Below are 18,724 nucleotides of genomic sequence, written 5' to 3' on the forward strand. Positions count from 1 at the left end.
CTCCTTTTAAAAGACATCACTGAGTTTCTACTACGTGTCACAAACAGTAGCGTTCACTGTAGGGTCAAAACAATGATTAAGACAATATTCCTGACTTCCAAGTTTCCCCAGGGAAATTATACATTATAATAAGGTGTGACAGAGGTATTCTTAAAATGTCATGGGAGCACAGGTGAGAACAAGATTGGTTCTTCCTGGAGAGTTGGAAAGGCTTCAAAAAGATCGCATTTGGTGGGGGGGCAAGGGCAATATACGTAACCTAAACTTTTGTACCCTCACAATATGCTGAAATAATAATAAAAAAAAAAGATCGCATTTGAGCTAATTGTTCAGACGAGTAGGCTTTTACTCAACTTTGTATCACCCAAGGTAAATGTTAAGATACAATAAAAGCATGACCTTTGTTTTTGTTTGTTTTGTTTTTTCTAGTTTTAATTTTTTCTATTTTAAGTAGAGACAGGGTCTCGCTGTTGCTTAGGCTGGTCTTGAACTCCTGACCTCAAGCAATCCTCCTGTCTCGGCCTCCCAGAGTGCTAGGATTACAGGCGTGAGCCACCGCACCCAGCCAAAACCATGACCTTTGAAGTCAGAACTTTTCATTCTGTCTCTGCCACTTACTTGTCAGCAGTCTTAGAACACACTGTTTAACATCTTTGAGCTCAGTTTCCTTATTTGTAAAATGATGATGATAATACCAGCTGCATAAAACTGTTAAAGAGGATTGAATGAGGAAGAGTATATTTAAAGTATTTCAAGCTGTGCTTGGCACACACAGTTTATCAAATCAAACAGTCCATTTGAAGATGTGACCATTTTATATATTACTAAAAAAGAAAAAAACCTGTTAATTAAACCATGACACACCATTGATCGTAAGATGAATCCCATTCAGAGATGTTAAGATGTGAAAAAATAAATCTCAGAATCAATGAAGTACATTAATAAGCATTTCAATTATTCCTATGTAAATGTTTATTATACAGTCATGGACTGCTAGGGTAACACTTCCTTTTCTAGGGCAATGATATTATGACACTATGCCCCTTGTTGAAGAACGGTGCTAGAGACAAGTTCAGGTAACATCTTTTCTATATACCAGTTTTCTATAACAGTCCCAAATTCTCTAAGCTCTCGACTCTACTAATTTTTAGATTTCAAAGTTTTCCCTGTGATGACCACTCTCCTAAAGCTCACTGTCCTACTCCAATCTCCAGGATTACAGCCAAGGCTTCTGTCATGGGTTTTCCTTTTACTATTCTCTTGGGTGCGATTCCCTATTTCCTGGACCTACGTTTTCCTCGTAGTTTATACTTCATGTTGTGGTACATCTTCAAGTTAACTTCCTGTGAAAGGTGAATGGGAACTAAGCCTTCAATATGTTCTTATGTTAGTAGTAGAATTAGTAATAACAATACTGTTCTTTAAATAAACACTTAGTACGAGGCTAGGCATTATAAAAGATTATGAGGGAATTACAAATCCCTGCCTACATCTGAGGTATGAAACAATATGAGCTTTAGGTTTCAATGCTAGCCCCATCATAGGTAAGCTATATTACGTTAGCAAGTTATTTAATTTCTCTGAGCCTCATTTTTTTTTAAATCTGTAAAGTAAAGGTAAAAATACCTACTATTCAATATTACTGTGAGGTTTATATAGGGTAGAGAGCAAGGTTCTATAGTCAGACAACCTGTCCTCAAATCATGGCGTCACCACTAAACTATGTGTACAGTTTTAGGCAAGTTACTTCACATTGTGTCTTGGTTTTTTGAATGTAAAATGATTAAGAATAATAGTACGTAAGTTTAAAGGTTTTTTTTTTTAAGAATATGTGAGTAAAGTGTTTAGAAATGTACCTGGTCCATAGTAACGGAAAATAAATGTTAGTATTATTGTTACTGGCTCTATTCAACTCCTGAGCACATAATCCTTGAACTAATTTTCTTACTCTGTTCATCTTCCCTGTGATCTTGTTCTCTTCAATCTATCCACTGATGATTCATAAAATGGTATCTGTAGCCCAAGCTTCTTTCCTGGGTTTCAGACCTAGTATTGAACTGCCCACTAGACATTTCCATTTGGATATCCCAGACTGAGCCCCCCATGCTCTTTTCCCCAAACTCCAATCTTCTCTTCCCTTATTCTCTTAACAAGTAGCCCCACCGTCTAACGTATTTTTCAAGCCAAAATTAGGGGAAGTGTCCTCAATAACTCTCTCTTTATCCCACATGTCTACCTACCAAGTTTGATAAATTCTCCCTTCTTCATATCTCTTTTTTCCACATCTTTCAATGTCCTCTACTACACTTTAGTTGAAGTCACTATTGTCTTCATTTATATTACAGCCTCTAACTGTTCTCCAGTTTCATAACCACGTTTGTCCTCCCCAGGCCATTCTTCTCATGTAGGCGATAGTGATCTTTCCCAAAAACAGAGATGACTGGATGTGGAGAATTAGGAAGGGGAAGGAATTGAGAACAGCTCCCAGACTTTTTTTCTTTTTCTTTTTTTTTTTTTGGAGGAGTGGCGGGGGCACCTGAATAGATACACAACAGAGAAGACAGGAGAGGAATCAACTTTTTAGGAAAAGATGATTTTCCCACTTGGCTAGCAGGACTAGATGAAGATCTTCAGAAACCCTGGCACTGAAAAGATCATGAGATCTCTTCCCGAATATAATTCAAAGTAAAATATGATCTTAATTATTATTTTGAATTTTTTTTTCTTTCTTTCTTTCTTTTTCTTTTTTTTTTTTGAAACAGAGACTTTCTGTGTCACCCTAGCTAGAGTACAATGGCATCAGGTTGTAACCTCACTGCAACCTCAAACTCCTGGGCTCAAGTGATCCTCCTGCCTCAGCCTCCTGAGTAGCTGGGACTACAGGCACATGCCACTTCACCTGGCTAATTTTTCTGTTTTTTGTAAAAACAGGATCTTGCTCTTGCTCAGGCTGGTCTTGAACTCCTGATCTTAAGTGATCCTTCTGTCTGGGCCTCCCAGAGTGCTAGGATTAGAGGTGTGAGCCACCATGCCTGTCCTGAAATATTTTTTTCAAATAATTTTCTCTCTGTGAGTCTGTGTATGTGTCTACATGTGTGTTTGTGTATGCCCTAAGTACATGTTTAATCTCCTTGTTGGATAATCCAGCACTTTTTAAAGACAGAGACTATCTTGTTCATTGTTGTATCCCCAGCTTTTGGAACATGGCCTGGGACAGAGAAGCTGCTTGATATATATTTATTGAATGAACGAATGATATTTGTGGCAGAGAGGACAATGGGTTGGAGAAATATCTTGGAAGGATAGGGAATTCTAGGTGGACCTTAAAAAAAGGATAAAATTAGGGCACAAGAGAAGCAGTGATCAGAAGAATCAAGTTGGAAACAAGAAAGTGGCAAGATATGGGAGCGAGTGTGTAGTAGAAACAACTACAATGTTGAAAGAGGATACGTATTCAGTAGAAATAGGATTGATTAAGTAAGGTGAATCTGGATTATATCTGCAAGAGGTCCATGATTGAACCTCAGAAGATCATAAATCTCCTGATATTGTATGCAAAACTTTGTATGTGCATTTTTTTCTGGGGACTCATAGTTTTCATCAAATTCTCAAAGACATTTATAAACCAATGAAGGTTGTTCATTTGAACAACTGATAGAAAGGCTTAAGCTTGATGCTGTAGCTAGTTGGTCCTCAAAATTTTCCTACTATAACGCTCATTAGGAGTGCAGAGAGGGAATGAAAGCCTAAGATCTGGAGATAGAGCCTGAAGCTTAGCACTTTGCATTTATCCTAACATTATATGTGAATTTTATAGTAAGGGACTGGTATTAATGCTTCCATATAAAAAGATATTCAATCTCATTAGTGATGAGGGAACTGTATTCAGGACCAATCTGTTCAGTTGGCAAAAATTAAAAGTTGGGCCATCAAATTGGAAAGGAAGAAATAAAATTATCTGTTTGCAGATGACATGCTCATTTATGTAGAAAACCCTCAGGATTCCATCTAAAAAAAAAAAACAACTTTGTTAGAACTAAAAAAAAAAAAATTCAGTATAGTACTGGCATAAAGACAGACATAGAATAGAAAAGCCAGAAATAAACCGTAAAACCTAACATACATGGTCAAATGTTTTTCAACAAGCATGTCAAGGCCAATCAATGGAGAAAGGACAATCTTTTTTTTTTTTTTTTGAGACAGAGTCTCACTCTGTTGCCCGGGCTAGACTGCCGTGGCATCAGCCTAGCTCACAGCAACTTCAAACTCCTGGGCTTAAGCGATCCTACTACCTTAGTCTCCCGAGTAGCTGGGACTACAGGCATGTGCCACCATGCCCAGCTAATTTTTTTCTTTGTATATTTTTAGCTGTCCAGATCATTTCTTTCTGTTTTTAGTAGAGATGGGGTCTCTGCTCTTTCTCAGGCTGGCCTCGAACACCTGACCTTAAGCAATCCACCCACCTCCACCTCCCAGAGTGCTAGGATTACAGGCGTGAGCCACCACACCTGGCCAGAAAAGCCAATCTTTTCAGTAAATGGAAAACTGAACATCCATAGGAAAAAATCAATTCAAAATGGATCAAAGACTTGAATGGAAGTATTTAATACTAAACTATAAAACTCTTGGATTAAAACAGGAGAAAAGCTTCATGGATTTGGCAATGACATTGAATATGACACCAAAAGCACAGGCAACAAAAAATAAATTGGACTTCATTGAAATTAAAAATTTTTATTCATCAAAGGATACAACAAGCAGAAAAGGCAACCTATGGAATGGGAGAAATATTTACAAAGCATATGTCTGATAAGGGATTACAATCCAAAATATATACTTAAAAAAAAAAAACTCAGCCAGCCTGGGTGGCTCACGCCTGTAATCCCAACATTTTGGGAAGCTGAGACGGGAGGATTGCCTGAGGCCAGGAGTTTGAGACCAGCCTAGGTAACATAGTGAGACTCCTGTCTCTACAAAAAATTTAAAAAAGAAAACTAGCTGGGTGTGGTGGCACACACCCGTAGCCCCGGCTACTCGGGAGGATCACTGGAGCCCAGGAGTTTGAGACTGTAGTAAGCTATGATCATGGCACTGTACTCCAGCCTGAACAACAGAGTGAGACCATCTCTATTCTTTTCTTTTTTTTTTTTTCTTTTCTTTTTCCATGTTCCCCCATTCACAATACAGACCAGGCACAGGGCTTGGGCTGGGGTGTACATGGGGTAGCTTTACTCTGCCTCCTCTTTCTATACAGGCAGTGTAAGAACACAGTAAGCACTGGGAGGCCGAGACCATCTCTAAAACAAACAAAAACTCTCACAACTCAACAACAACAAAAAACCCCAATTCAAAAATGGGCAATGGACTTGAATAACATTTCTCCAAAGAAGATATACAAATGGCCAGTAAGCACATGAAAAGATGGACAACATAATTAATCATTAGGGAAATGCAAATCAAAACCACAAGGAGGTACAACTTCACACCTGTCACTATAGCAATTATTTTAAAAAAAATAGAGAACAAGTGTTGGTAAGGAGGTTGAAAAACTGAAACCCTTGTGCATTGTGCATTGCTGGGGTGAATATAAAATGGTGCAGCCGCTATGGAAAACAGTATGATTGTTCCTCAAAAAAGTAAACATAGAATTACCATATGATCCAGCAATTCCACTTCTAGGTACATACTGAAAAGAATTGAAAGCAGGGCCTCCAACAGATATTTGTATACCCACATTCATAGCAGCATTATGCACAGTGGCCAAAAGATGGAAGTAATCCAAATATTCATTGATGGATGAATGGATAAGCAAAATATGGTATATACATACAAGGGAATATTATTCAGCCTTAAAAAAGAAGGAAATTCTGGCACATGCTACAACATGGCTGAACCTTGAAGACATTATGCAAAGTGAAATAGGCCAGCCACAAAAGGACAAATATTGTATGATTTCACTTACATCAGGTATCGAGGGTAGTCGTATCCATAGAGACAAAAAGTGGAATGGTGGTTGCTAAGGGCTAGGGGAGGGGAAAATGAAGAGTTATCTTTGTTTAATGGGTACAGAATTTCAGTTTCAGAAGAAAAACAAGTGCTAGAGATGAACAGTGATAAAAGTGGCACAAGAATGTGCATGTACTTAATGCCACTGAACTGTACACTTAAAAATGTTTAAAATGGTAAACCTCAGGTTATGTACATACTATCACAATTTTTTAAAAAAAAATTTAAAGTTGAACCATATCTAAAGGATGTAGATCAGCAGAATCTCTTAATCATTCTTGGTGGGAGTTTAAATTGGTGCAGCCCCTATGGAATAGTTTGGCATTATCCTTTACAGATAAACACTTGCATGCCCTTTAACCTGCCATTTTGCTACTAGGTATATACTCAAAAAACTTTTGAACAAGTACTGGGGCATGCACATAAGAGTGTTTCATGTAAGCATGCTATTTAATACCAAAACCTAAAAACACCCCGAATGCCCATGAACAGACAGGGGAATAGATAAATAAATTAGGGTATATTTATACAGCAGTCTAAATGAACGTACTCCAATTATATGCCACAATCTGGATTAAATCTAGCAATATAATATTAAGTGAAAAGTGTCTTAAGGATTACATACAGCATGCGGTAGACTTTTAATAAAGTTAATAACATCTAATCCCCTAAAAAACAATATTTTCAATATATTTACACATGATGTTAAAAGGAAAAGCAAGAGAATGATGATTTCAACAGTGTTACTTTGATTGGGAAGAGGCTGGATGATGCAACAGAAGATCAAGGAGAGAAATGTAAATGAAAATTCATGTTCTGGTTTTCATGTTGGCGGTGATTTCGTAGGTATATGTTGTATTATTTTGAATGAATGAATGCTTGAGGGCCTTGAATACACCAATGATGAGAATGTGTCATAATCCAAGAATAATAATGTATCTATTTCTATGCATCTGAACTCAAAAGAAATTTCTTCTTACATTGAACTCTACATCTGCTTGATATAAGTAAGGGGAAAGTTGGGGGGAAGTTATATTTTAAATTACTCCCAATCAAGTAAAATTGATACTTCGCAAAAATGTATCACATTTCCCCTGTGGCTTCAAGTACCCTCGGATTCATTGCCACTTTTTGCATGGGCATTTAAGCATCCCTATTTTATTGTATATTTTATTGCCATATGCTATCAAATGGTTCTGAAGCATCCCAATTTTAGAAGATCAGTGATAGTAGAAAGTCATTGAAACATTTTGAGCTCGGATGGGAATTTTCAAAATAAGCAGTGTTTCTTTAGAAAAAATTAGCCTGGAAACCTCATATCAGATAGATTCATTTGGGAAGCATGATTGCCATCAGGAAAACCAACTATCAGGGTGTCACCATGTAAGTAAGTGGTATTAGCAGAAATTAAGAGGAAAGCAAATGCAAGAGAACATTTTCAAGGATGAAATAGTAGGTTTTTTTTTTTTTTTAGAGACAGTGTTTCACTTTGTCACCTGGGCTGGAGAGCGGTGGAATGATCATAGCTCACTGCAACCTCAAACTCCTAGGCTCAAGCAATCCTCTTGCTGCAGCCTTCTGAGTAGCTGGGACTACAGACACATGCCACCATGCTTGGGCTAATTTTTAAAAAATTTTTTTGTAGAGACAAGGTCCCCCTATGTTGCCCAGGCTAGTCTAGAACTCCTGGCCTCGAGCAATCGATCCTCCCCAAAGTGCTGGCCTTTCAGGTGTGAGCTACCACTCCTGGCCCCCTGAAATAGTAGTTCTTAGAATTGAATAAGATGTTATGTATCAATTATAAACAAATTTTAAAAAAGAAGTAAGATGAGGTGAATAAGAATACATCAACAATTCTAAGATTTCTATCAGGGGTATTGCAAAGTCTTATGGGACCTGAAGCTTATACAATCCTCTTTACGAAAAAGAATACAAAATTGTAAGTCAATTTCATAAAAATGTGAAGATTCATTTAAAAGGGACCAGTATAAATGAGGAGCCCAGAAATCGAAGTTTTGTTAACTTCCTGGTAAATTTGTCTCTGGATTTTTTTTTTTTTTTTTTTTTTTTTGAGACAGAGTCTCACTCTGTCACCCCAGCTTGAGTGCAGTGGCATCATTGTAGCTCACTGCAACCTCAAACTCCTGGGCTCCAGTGATCCTCCTGCCTCAGCCCCCTGTGTAGCTGGGATAACAGGTGCCACCACACCTCGCTAATTTTTTTCTATTTTTGGTAGAGAGAGGGTCTCGCTGTTGCTCAGGCTGGTGTCTTTGGATTTGAACCTGATACAGTGACAAGTCTGCCACAGAGAGTTGAGAAGGCCGTTTTTATCGGGAGAGGAAAATATAAAAACTTCAGTTTGACAGTAAACTTTTATGACATTAGAGTTGGAAGAGGCCTTAGAAAATACTTTAAATACCTAAACAAATTCACGTTCCTTTCTTCTTGTGTGAGTCTGAGCTGTTTTAATAAAAGCCTAAAATCTGATGTGACTTTGCCCATTGCAAACATATATTGTCACGCTTAGTATTCCAATGTTATATTTTTGGCCAATAATCCACTTTTACTCATGATTTAGACTCTCACCCTTCACCTTAGTGATTCACTGTGCTGCCTAACAAACACTGATCTTATTCACACAGAGACATGAATACCATAAGCAATACTGTTGAATGGCCACAGCTTCAGGTCCCTGATTCTAAGCCTTTTCAGAATCTCAGTCTCAAACGGACTTACACGTCTAGCATAGGCCTGTTCTATGGCAGATACTCAAAAATATTTGTGAAAAAGATGCAATGCATGTTTTACATCCAAAAGCACAGGGAATTTTTCCCTTTCCATTAGTGTGGTACAGATCGCTTGTGCTTTCCCAGGTAGAGGGAAAGTGCTCTCTACAGGGCTAGCCAGACTTATTTCATTCACTTCAATAAGATTTTCTTATTTCTCTGGGGTCTATTCTCAGTGTACTCTCTCGAATCCCCTGGAAGTAATTCATTCCATGGGTTTTGAACACGAAGAGATGCCAATTGGCTATTTCAGGTAAAACCTCCTGAAGTGACTATACCATGATGATCTTACCTCTACCTGAGAGCTGATTTTCAACTTGGAAAGTTTAGAAAATTGATTTACATGGGTTCATATGACAGTGATCAACCTCCATGAAATGTGATTGAAAGAAAGAGACTTTATCACTGGCATTTAGACTAATATTACATGGTAGGTGCTCAGTTAAGTATTTGTTAAGTTAATGACTAAAGTAAGAGGCAATTAAATGAAACTTAGTTGGGGGTAATGGATAATTTAGTATAGATATAGGACTTTTGAAAAGCTAGAAAAATAGGTCAAACTTTGCATTGCAGATAAACAGAAATCCATACTTTATTCAGAAGACAGTGGGAGTGGAGACTTTGAAGATTTTAGAGCCAAAAAGAGTGAAATGATCAAAGCGGTACCTTAGGAAAATTAATTTAGCATTACAATTCAGGAAGGCTGGTGGGTTAGCAGAGTATTTTTAAGTATAGGTATACAGAAAAAAGAGCCAGAACTGGGTGTTATTATTGAAAAGAAGGACAAATATGAGAAGCCAGGAGAGTAACTCACAGGACTAATTTGACATGGTTCGGAGAATAGAAAAAGGAGAAAAACTATGAAAATATAATAATTCTGATGTTTCTAGAGTGGTGGATAGGAGAATGTATCCCTAACAAAAACCATATTATAGGCTGGGCGCGGTGGCTCACACCTGTAATCCTAGCATTCTGGGAGGCTGAAGCAGGAAGATAGTTTGAGCTCAGGAGTTCGAGACCAGCCTGAGCAAGAATGAGACACTTTCTCTACTAGAAATAGAAAAATTAGCCAGGCATTGTGGTGGGCACCTGTAGCCCCAGCTACTTGGAAGGCAGAGGCAAGAGGATTGCTTGAGCCCAGGAGTTTGAGGTTGATGTGAGCTAGGCTGACGCCATGGTACTCACCCGGGCAACACAGTGAGACTCTGTCTAAAAAAAAAAAAATATATATATATATATATATATATAAACTCACCTTGGTTTTGTATTCTCTTTGCCAATCTTTTCATTTATCCCCTTTGTTAAGTCTCTTTCCCCTTCCCCTTTTGGAACACTTCCCACTTCTCTTGCATCTTTTACCACATTGGAGCTCATCTCATTTTTATTCAGTAACCTCACCTCTTTCTTCTCAGCAATGTAAGCTACTCTGTGGCAAATTTTCTCTCTTCCCTTTGTGTTTTATTTTGGATGGTTTCTAGTGCTTTGTCTTCAGTAATTCACAAATTCACTAACATATTGTTCTATCCAGTTTTTTTTTTTGTCACCTAAGACATTTTAGTTTTCATTTCTGGGAGTTCAATTTGGGACATTTTTATATCTTCCATGTCTCTACTTAACATATGCAGTCTTTCCTCTAGCTTTTTGACCATATGGAATACAGTTATTATAGTGTTTTATACTGTTTTTAACTACCTCCGTCGATCCAAGAATCTCAACTAACTGCAAGCAGGATAAATGTAAAAAGAAAACCACATCAAGTTACATTATAATCACATGCTGGAAACCACTAATAAAGAGAAAATTGATTTGTCTCTCTATAACTGAGCTACATCAAACAGTCTCGAGCTCCTTTTTATATTTAAGGTAACACTGCTTGGGTTCCTGGTTTGAGAAAGGATTATTCTAAAGGTAAGTTTAATATTGCAACTTTCACCATAGGACCTCTGTCTAAATTGCATTTCAAGCAGAAGGAAAGGAGTGTGAGAAAGGAAATCAAATTTTGCTGCACCCAGGTTCTAGGAATTGGGGTATCTTTTACACTAAGATTTTTCTGAGGTAACTCCTTTTATTGTTTGTTGATAACATTAATAAAGGTCATTTAAGGGTGCAAGTTTTAAGGACTCTCAAAGTGAGACTTAAACATTTTGGGGATTATTAATTGCATATATCAGTTTATATTGTGTGCTAAATTACTATGCTGTGTGCTATTTTAGTGTTTTGGGAAAATGAAAAATAAAATTTGTTCTTTAGTATAATAAATACATCTTATTTAAAAAAGAGAGAGAAAATTGAACAGCAATCAGAAGACATAAAGATTAAAATGACAGCAGCTTTCTCATTAGAACTTATGCAAGTCAGAGAAGATAGCAAAACCACATCTTTAATGTTCTGAAAAAAATGTCTGAATTCTTAATGCAGTAAAAATATTTGAAATTATGGCAAATAAATATATTTTCAGCCATATCTGAGAGAGTTTGTTGCTAAAAGATTTGTGCTATACTACAAGAAACATTAAAGGAATTTCTCCAGACTGAAAGAAAATGATATAAGGTAAAAACTTGGACTTACAGGAAGGAATGAAGATCCCAGAAATAACAAACATAGTAAATATAATTGTCCTCATAAAAAACCATAATTTCTTTCAAAAATAACTAAAGAAAAATAATAGTAGTGTATTGTTAATATTTATACATAGGTTTTTAACATATGTTGAAGTGAAATGTATGACTATAGCACTTGTTTGATAAAGACAAAGTATGGCCCAGACGTGGTGGCTCATGGCTGTAATCCTAGCACTTTGGGAGGCTGAGTCAGGAGGATCCCTCGCTTGAGTCCAGAAGATTGAAACCAGCCTGAGCAACATAGCGAGATACAGGTTCTGTAGAAATAGGAAAAAAAAATTAGCAGGGCATGGTGGCACACACTTGCAGTCCCAGCTACTTGGGAGGCTGAGGCAGAAGGATCACTTGAGCCTACGAGTTGGAGGCTGCAGTGAGCTATGATCATGTCATTGTACTCCAGCAAGGTAGTAGTTGTAAACTCAACCACATAGATTAATACATTAAATGCAAATGGTCTACACTACAATTAAAAGGCAGAATTTTTATACTGAGTAAGAAACCCAATTATATATTATATAAATACACAAATGTAAATTTATGTGATAATAAAATATATTCTTAAATACTAAGACACAGATAAGTCAAAAGATCCACCATACAAACAATAGGTATAAGAAAGCTGAAAGACTATATTGGTATCAGACAAAATAAACTTCAAGACAAATATATCATCAAGAATAAAGAGGAGATTTCAAAACAATAAAAGTGTTAGTTCAACATAAGACATGACAATATTAAATATATACGCACCCAGTTAAGAGTTTCAAACTACATGAAGTAAAAACTGACCGATCTGAAGGAAAAATAGATATATTTACAATTATAGTTAGGTTACAAGTAGACAAAAAATTAGTAAGGATGTGAAAGACTTGGAAAACATTATTAGCAAAATAGATTTGAGATCTAAATGTAAAAAAATGAAACCATCCAAGCTCCAGAAATAAAAAAGGAATGAATTCCTTTGGAACTAGGAGAGGGAAAATCTTTTCTTAACTATTACTCAAAACCAGAAGAAATGATAATAAAGACTGACAATTTTAAGTACTTAACTATTAAAGTAAAAAATATTTGCATGGAAAACATAACCATAGGCATAGCAAAAGACAAATGAAAAATGGAGAGAAAATAATTGCAGCTTATACCACAGACAAAAGCTGATTTGCCTTAAAAACTGAGAAGATGAGACCAAAAGCATGAAAGGACAATGGACAAAATTTGCAAATAGTTCACACAAAAAAGAGTAAAATGTTCCTTAAACATATGAAAAAAAAACTGAGCTCGCACATAGTAAGACGAAGTCCATTTAAAACAACACAAATTCTCTTCTGAATTTTCTTGTGGCAAATAAACTAAAAAATAAATAAGAAAAAACCCATTAAGACACCACTTCTCAGCTGTCTTTTTATCTCAACTACCAAATTGTCAGAAGTCCAAAAATTCGAGAACACACTCTCTTAGCATGGCTGTGAATTATTAAACACTCTCATATATTACTAGTGACAATGCAAAATTGTACAGCCCCACACAAGGGAATGCAGCATTATCTAAACTAAATATGCAAATCAACTTTCAGGAAACCACCTTGAAGAGACATTTCCACATATAAAAATATACTTCAAAGGTAACTCATTGCAACATAATTTGGAACAGCAATAGATTAGAAACCACCTATATGTCAATCTGTAAGGGATTATTGAATAAACTATGGTATCTACTATTTAATTAAGAGCTTGAATTTAGCACCACTAAACCTGACATTATGTGCTTCTGATAAGATGTATTATGAAATGCATAGCATTACCTATAAAAAATTCTTGGCCGGGCACGGTGGCTCACGCCTCTAATCCTAGCACTCTGAGAGGCCGAGGTGGGTGGATCGTTTGAGCTCAGGAGTTTGAGACTAGCCTGAGCAAGAGCGAGACCCCGTCTCTACTAAAAATAGAAAGAAATTATATGGACAACCAAAAAAATATATAGAAAAAGTTAGCCAGGCATGGTGGCGCATGTCTGTAATCCCAGCTACTCGGGAGGCTGAGGCAGGAGGATCGCTTGAGCCCAGGAGTTTGAGGTTGCTGTGAGCTAGGCTGACGCCACGGCACTCTAGCCTGGGCAACAGAGTGAGACTCGTCTCAAAAATAAATAAATAAATAAATAAATTGCAGACATCAAACTTTACCCCAAATACTATAATATGCATGTTCCAAGGATAAGGACATTCTCCTACATAACCATAATAACAGTATCATTCCTGAAAAATTAAGATTCTCTAATATCATCTAATTTTCAGTGTGTATTCAAATTTCCCCAACTGTCCCCAAAATGTCGTTTATACCTGCTTAATATAAACAAGACCTAATGAAGTTTCTCCAGTTGCATTTTGCTGCCTTTTCAGACATTTAAAATCTAGAATATATCCCCACATTTTTTCTTCATAATATTGACTTTTCCAAGAGAGTAGGCCTATTTTCTTAAGTATATACCACATTCTGGATTTGTCTAATTATTTCTACATGGTGTCATTAATTAATTAGTTCCTATATCTTCAGCAATTTATTTTAAAATGATTCCCCAAAGTGAGAAAAAGCAGATATTGCAAAAAATGGTAATACTTGTTGAAGCTAGTAATATACAGGTCATTGTACTGCTCTCTCAATTTCTCTATTTGTTTGAATGTTTTTGTAAAAATATTGAAAAATTTTCACTATAATTTGTCCAAGTAGAGGTTTTTTCCTTCTCTACCCTATTGGTAGTTTGTGAGCCCTTTCAAACTGAGGACTGTCACTTTCCATCAGTTCTGTGATATTCTTGTTGTCACTTCTCCAGATATTCCCTCCCCTCCATTTTTTTTTCTTTTTGGATTCATGTTACTATATACGGATTTCAACATTGAAATTTCTTGTGTCCATATGGTTTAAATTTTCTTATATTTTTCTCTTTTTAAATTTTTTTTTAACTTTCTCAAAGATGTCTTCTTAGCGAGTTCCTGAACTCATCTTCTAGCTCACTAGGTTATTCTTTGGCACTCTCTCTTCACATTAATCCTTTCATTGAGTTTCTTTCTTTCAGTCTCATTATATTTTTGATTCCTAGCGTAATTTTCTTGCTCTTGCTTCCTTTTTCCAATATCCTCTCTTATCTCTTTTAGGATATTTAATATGTTTATTTTAAATTCTTGTTCTGGTTGATCTATTAATTCTCTGGAGTAAGATGTTCTGTTCCATTTTGTCTTTCCTACACAGTGCCTGCATTCCTCAGATGTCTGGATTGGACCATCTCCTTTTATCTGCCCATCACTCCCACTTCATTGCCAATCAGGGAACTCTGCCTCTCATGGAAGCTTGTATCTCTGCTCTGCTCTTTCCTAAGAGCTGCTTTAAAAAAAAAAGATTCAAAATATTAAGGGGGTGCAAATCTTTTTGGTTACATGGTTAGCTTTTGTGATGCTTGAGTCATGGCTATACGTGTGCCCATCACCCAAACAGTGTTCACTGTACCCATTAGGTCGGTTTTTGCCTCTCCCCTCCTCCCCGCGCCCCCAACCCCCACGCTTGATTTCCACAGAGTTGAACTTCCCTCTGTGCACAGAGCTGCTTTCTTGGAGACACTGGAGGTGAGGGGAGGTGGGGAGGGATCCGAAGGAAACAGTTGGAGCCAAGTAGTCTGCCTGCACCTGAAATTACCTCCTCCAAGTTCTAACACTGCCCCAGTATTGCTCTGGCACTAGCCTGATGCTGTGTTGTTGATGTTTTTCACCCCACAGGAGAAAAGGAGAAAGCAGTGATGTGCCCAGTCCAATGTGGGAGAGAAAGAAAAAGACACAACTAAGTTCTCATCCGGAATATCTCTTTTCATGATATTAGCTCTCTTTCTTATCCAGACTGCCATTTCCTTCAGGTTCAGACACTAATACACTCTTTTTCACTCCCAGGGATTTCTTACAGTAATTATGTGAAGTTTGGGTATCTGTCAACATCCTTCTTGCTTCTGTGGCATCTTCACGGTTGAGTTGAAGGAGAAAGACGTTAGTTTGCCGTCTTGTCTCCAAAGGGTTGTTTTTGAAAGATGTTAATATTTTACTTTTGAATCCTTTTCCTTTCAAATCATTTTCTTGTGAAGTATCAGTTTATGCCAACACCCTTATTAATTTTCTCTTCTTCAATTATTAACTAGTCTACTTCCACGACATCCTTATTTTTGTCAGTGGCTTTGCTTGTGATCTGAGCAGCTGTCTGCTACTGTTTTCCATGCCTTTCTATGAAGGTCCTACATCTTTGGTGAGAGATTTGGAATGAATTCGCAAATATGTGAATGGGGACAAAAAGACATGTTAAATGAGGAGGGATGTTTGAGAACTAATTTTGTAAATGATTGGCTCACTGGCAAACATATTAGGGCAACTTTTGCTTCTTTGTGCAATCTCTTCACTGTGGGGACTTGCCTAATGAGATCTTGACTAATAAGGACCCCCTACGGGCACCTAATAGGGCTGTGCTGAGTCTTACCTGAGCTGGCGCTCGTGATTTGCTTAGCATTTGTTCCTAGCACAGGTACAGTTGATTACTCAATCCTCTGTGTCCCTGCTGTGCACCATGATACCGTAGCATGCAGTGTTACAAATGCTTAATTGCTTACGACTACATTTCCTAAGAGTCTGTGACTCCTAACGTAGAAATGGCTTCTAACTAATCTCTGTTATTCCTAATACCTATACAGTGCCTCATATATGCTAAACATTCGAAACACGTGAAGGAATACGTGAAGGACTGAACGAATAGATACTGCCCTCATCTTTTTTTTCATTACAATAATGTCTCTCAGAATATCTACTTAACCTTCCTCAGAAGCAATTTCTTCTAGGCCTTGAAACCCTGTTGTTTTGTGCTTTTAATTTAAGAGTTATTTTTTTAATGAGGCAAATAACTCTGTACTGATATGGAATATCCTCCAATATACAGTGATTTTAAAAAATAAACAGTAGTCTATAGCATATGCTACTATTTTTTTAAAAAGTAGGAGAACACACATACTCTGTGTGTGTGTCTGTGTGTGTGTTCTATGCATAACTATTTTAAGGATACGTGAGAAACCAGTAAGAGTGACTACCTTTGGGGAGGAATATTGGAAACACATGGGAAAGATCTACTTTTTTACTGTATACTCTTTAGTACTATGTAATCTGTCTTACCTTGTGCACATATTACCTATTCTGTCTCTATGTAGGTGTATATTTTTAAATTTTACTTAAATTTTTTTTTTTTTTTTTACCATTCTTGAAACCTAAAATCACTGCAAAACAGGAGGCCTGGGTATGGCCACATATATAGAAATGTGAGAGTTTAAAACTATTTTTTCTATTCTTCATCTACCTAAAGGCTTACATATTGCACATTTCAAATAGGCCTAAGGGTTACAGAGAAAAAAATTATGTTGGATTTAATAGTTACATTTATTATTTTTCTAAATGATTTCCACACTCTTCATCATATAATTTGGTTTTTCTGTTAGAATCTTGCACCTCTGGCTATACCAAGTTTGTTTCTGTGACTTTTCATTCCAACATGGGTTTTGCTGTTACTCATGCATATATAACCTAAAAATATTCTGAAATATCCCCACATCTTAAAAACTGTATATAGTTTAAGATATCTCCCTGAAGCATAGTAAACCTTATCAGTTTCCTGCCCACCCTCAGGGGCTGACTGTTGTACCTACCTCACCAACTTGCAGCTGCCTGAGGTCTTCTGGCAACCGAAGCCTCTGAGCTCAGGCCATCTGGAAATGCAGAGAATTAAGGCCTCTTGGGAGAGCTCTGAACCAATGACTGACAGAGTTGGCTTAGAAATACCCCAGCTCCCTTCCCGGGTGGAATACCTCTAAAATACATATCTTTTTTTTTTTTTACTTTTTAACTTACCTGTATTTGTGACTCAGGCACTACATTTCCATTCACAAGTCTCACTTTTCAAAACAGCTTTACAACACGTATGGGTAGGGCTTATAATTTTGCTCCTCTAAACAACACTTTTTCTTTGGAAAACAAGCCCTGTGTAGAGTTTCATCAAGTTGCTTCACTTTAAACATATTTATTTCTAGAGGACTAGTAGCACATGCAGAAACTACAAGGGGATGAAAAGTTTAAAAAGTAGATTCTAGAAGATGAATTCAAGTCGTTTTAACAAATACTTTTCTTCTAAACATCAAGATATATGTTGGAATGCTCAGTGACAAAAGATTTGGTCTACTAAGGAATCTGGCTTGATAGCTAAACACTCCAGGCCTCAAAGTTGACAGAGGTTAGATACATCTTACAACATTTTTTTTTACCTCGATCTGTTAAAATAAGCCAATGTGAAACCAGAAAAGCATTACTAGCTCTGCTGCAGTGCCTAAAGTATCACGGTATCACACTTAGAAGTAGAAAGAAGTCTTATCTTCCCCTTAAAGTAGTTATTGTCATGGCATACAGACTTTTTAAATGTTAAAAATAAAGAAAAAAAAATCCTTGAAAATGTATTGTCGGAGGGAATGAAGTATTGAACACGTATGCAAGTCATTCTTCAGGGAGAGCTTAGTCTACTTCTTCCATGTGTGATGTGTCGTCATCTCCTTCAAGAGGTGGATTCTCTTCAGTTACAGCAGCATTGGTGTCGTCAGCAGTAGGGTATTCGTCATCAATACCCAGACCAAGTTTGATCCCCCCTTAGATCCTGTGAGCGAGTGTCTGGGGATCTTCCAGACTGAAGCCAGAAGGCAGGAGCGCGGTTTCGTAAAGCAAGATGACCAGATCCTGCACAGACTTGTCGTTCTTGTCAGCCTCTGCCTTTTGCCTTTAGGTCTCAATGATGCAATGGTCAGGGATTATCTCCAGGTGTTTCTTCGTTGCCATGTAACCCATCGTCGAGTTGTCTCTTAGGGCTTGAGCTTTCATAATTCTTCCCGTGTTTGCTGTCCAGCAAAATACATATCGCCACTGACTCCCAGGGTTCCATTTATCCACAGTGGCAGCTGGCTTCAAAACTTGTGGCTTTTCCTTCTGTTTATCACTGTCCTACTCTCCTACCGGTATTTTCTGGAATCAGCCCCCAAATAAACTATTTGCACTGAAATCCTTATCTGAAGGTCTGTTTGGGGGGAATCTGGGAATCCGAACTAAGACAATGGCTGAAATCAGGTGTATTACAGATTCCCAGGTGTTTTGGGAGCTATAAAATATCGGAAATGGAGGAGGCCTTAAACGTTGTTTATTCTAGTGAAACCATGTTGTTCCTAAAGGGATGCTTGTAAACTGAATGTTTATGAGCAGAGGCTTAT

General features: G+C 37.2%; 1 pseudogene; it reads right to left on the bottom strand.

Moving 5' to 3' along the window:
* Positions 1-5,162: 5,162 nt before the first annotated feature.
* LOC123636288 lies at positions 5,163-5,287 on the bottom strand (annotated as a pseudogene).
* Between the last annotated feature and the right edge of the window lie 13,437 nt (positions 5,288-18,724).

This window comes from Lemur catta, chromosome 3 (assembly GCF_020740605.2).
Source record: "Lemur catta isolate mLemCat1 chromosome 3, mLemCat1.pri, whole genome shotgun sequence".
Classification (NCBI taxonomy): Eukaryota; Metazoa; Chordata; class Mammalia; order Primates; family Lemuridae; genus Lemur; species Lemur catta.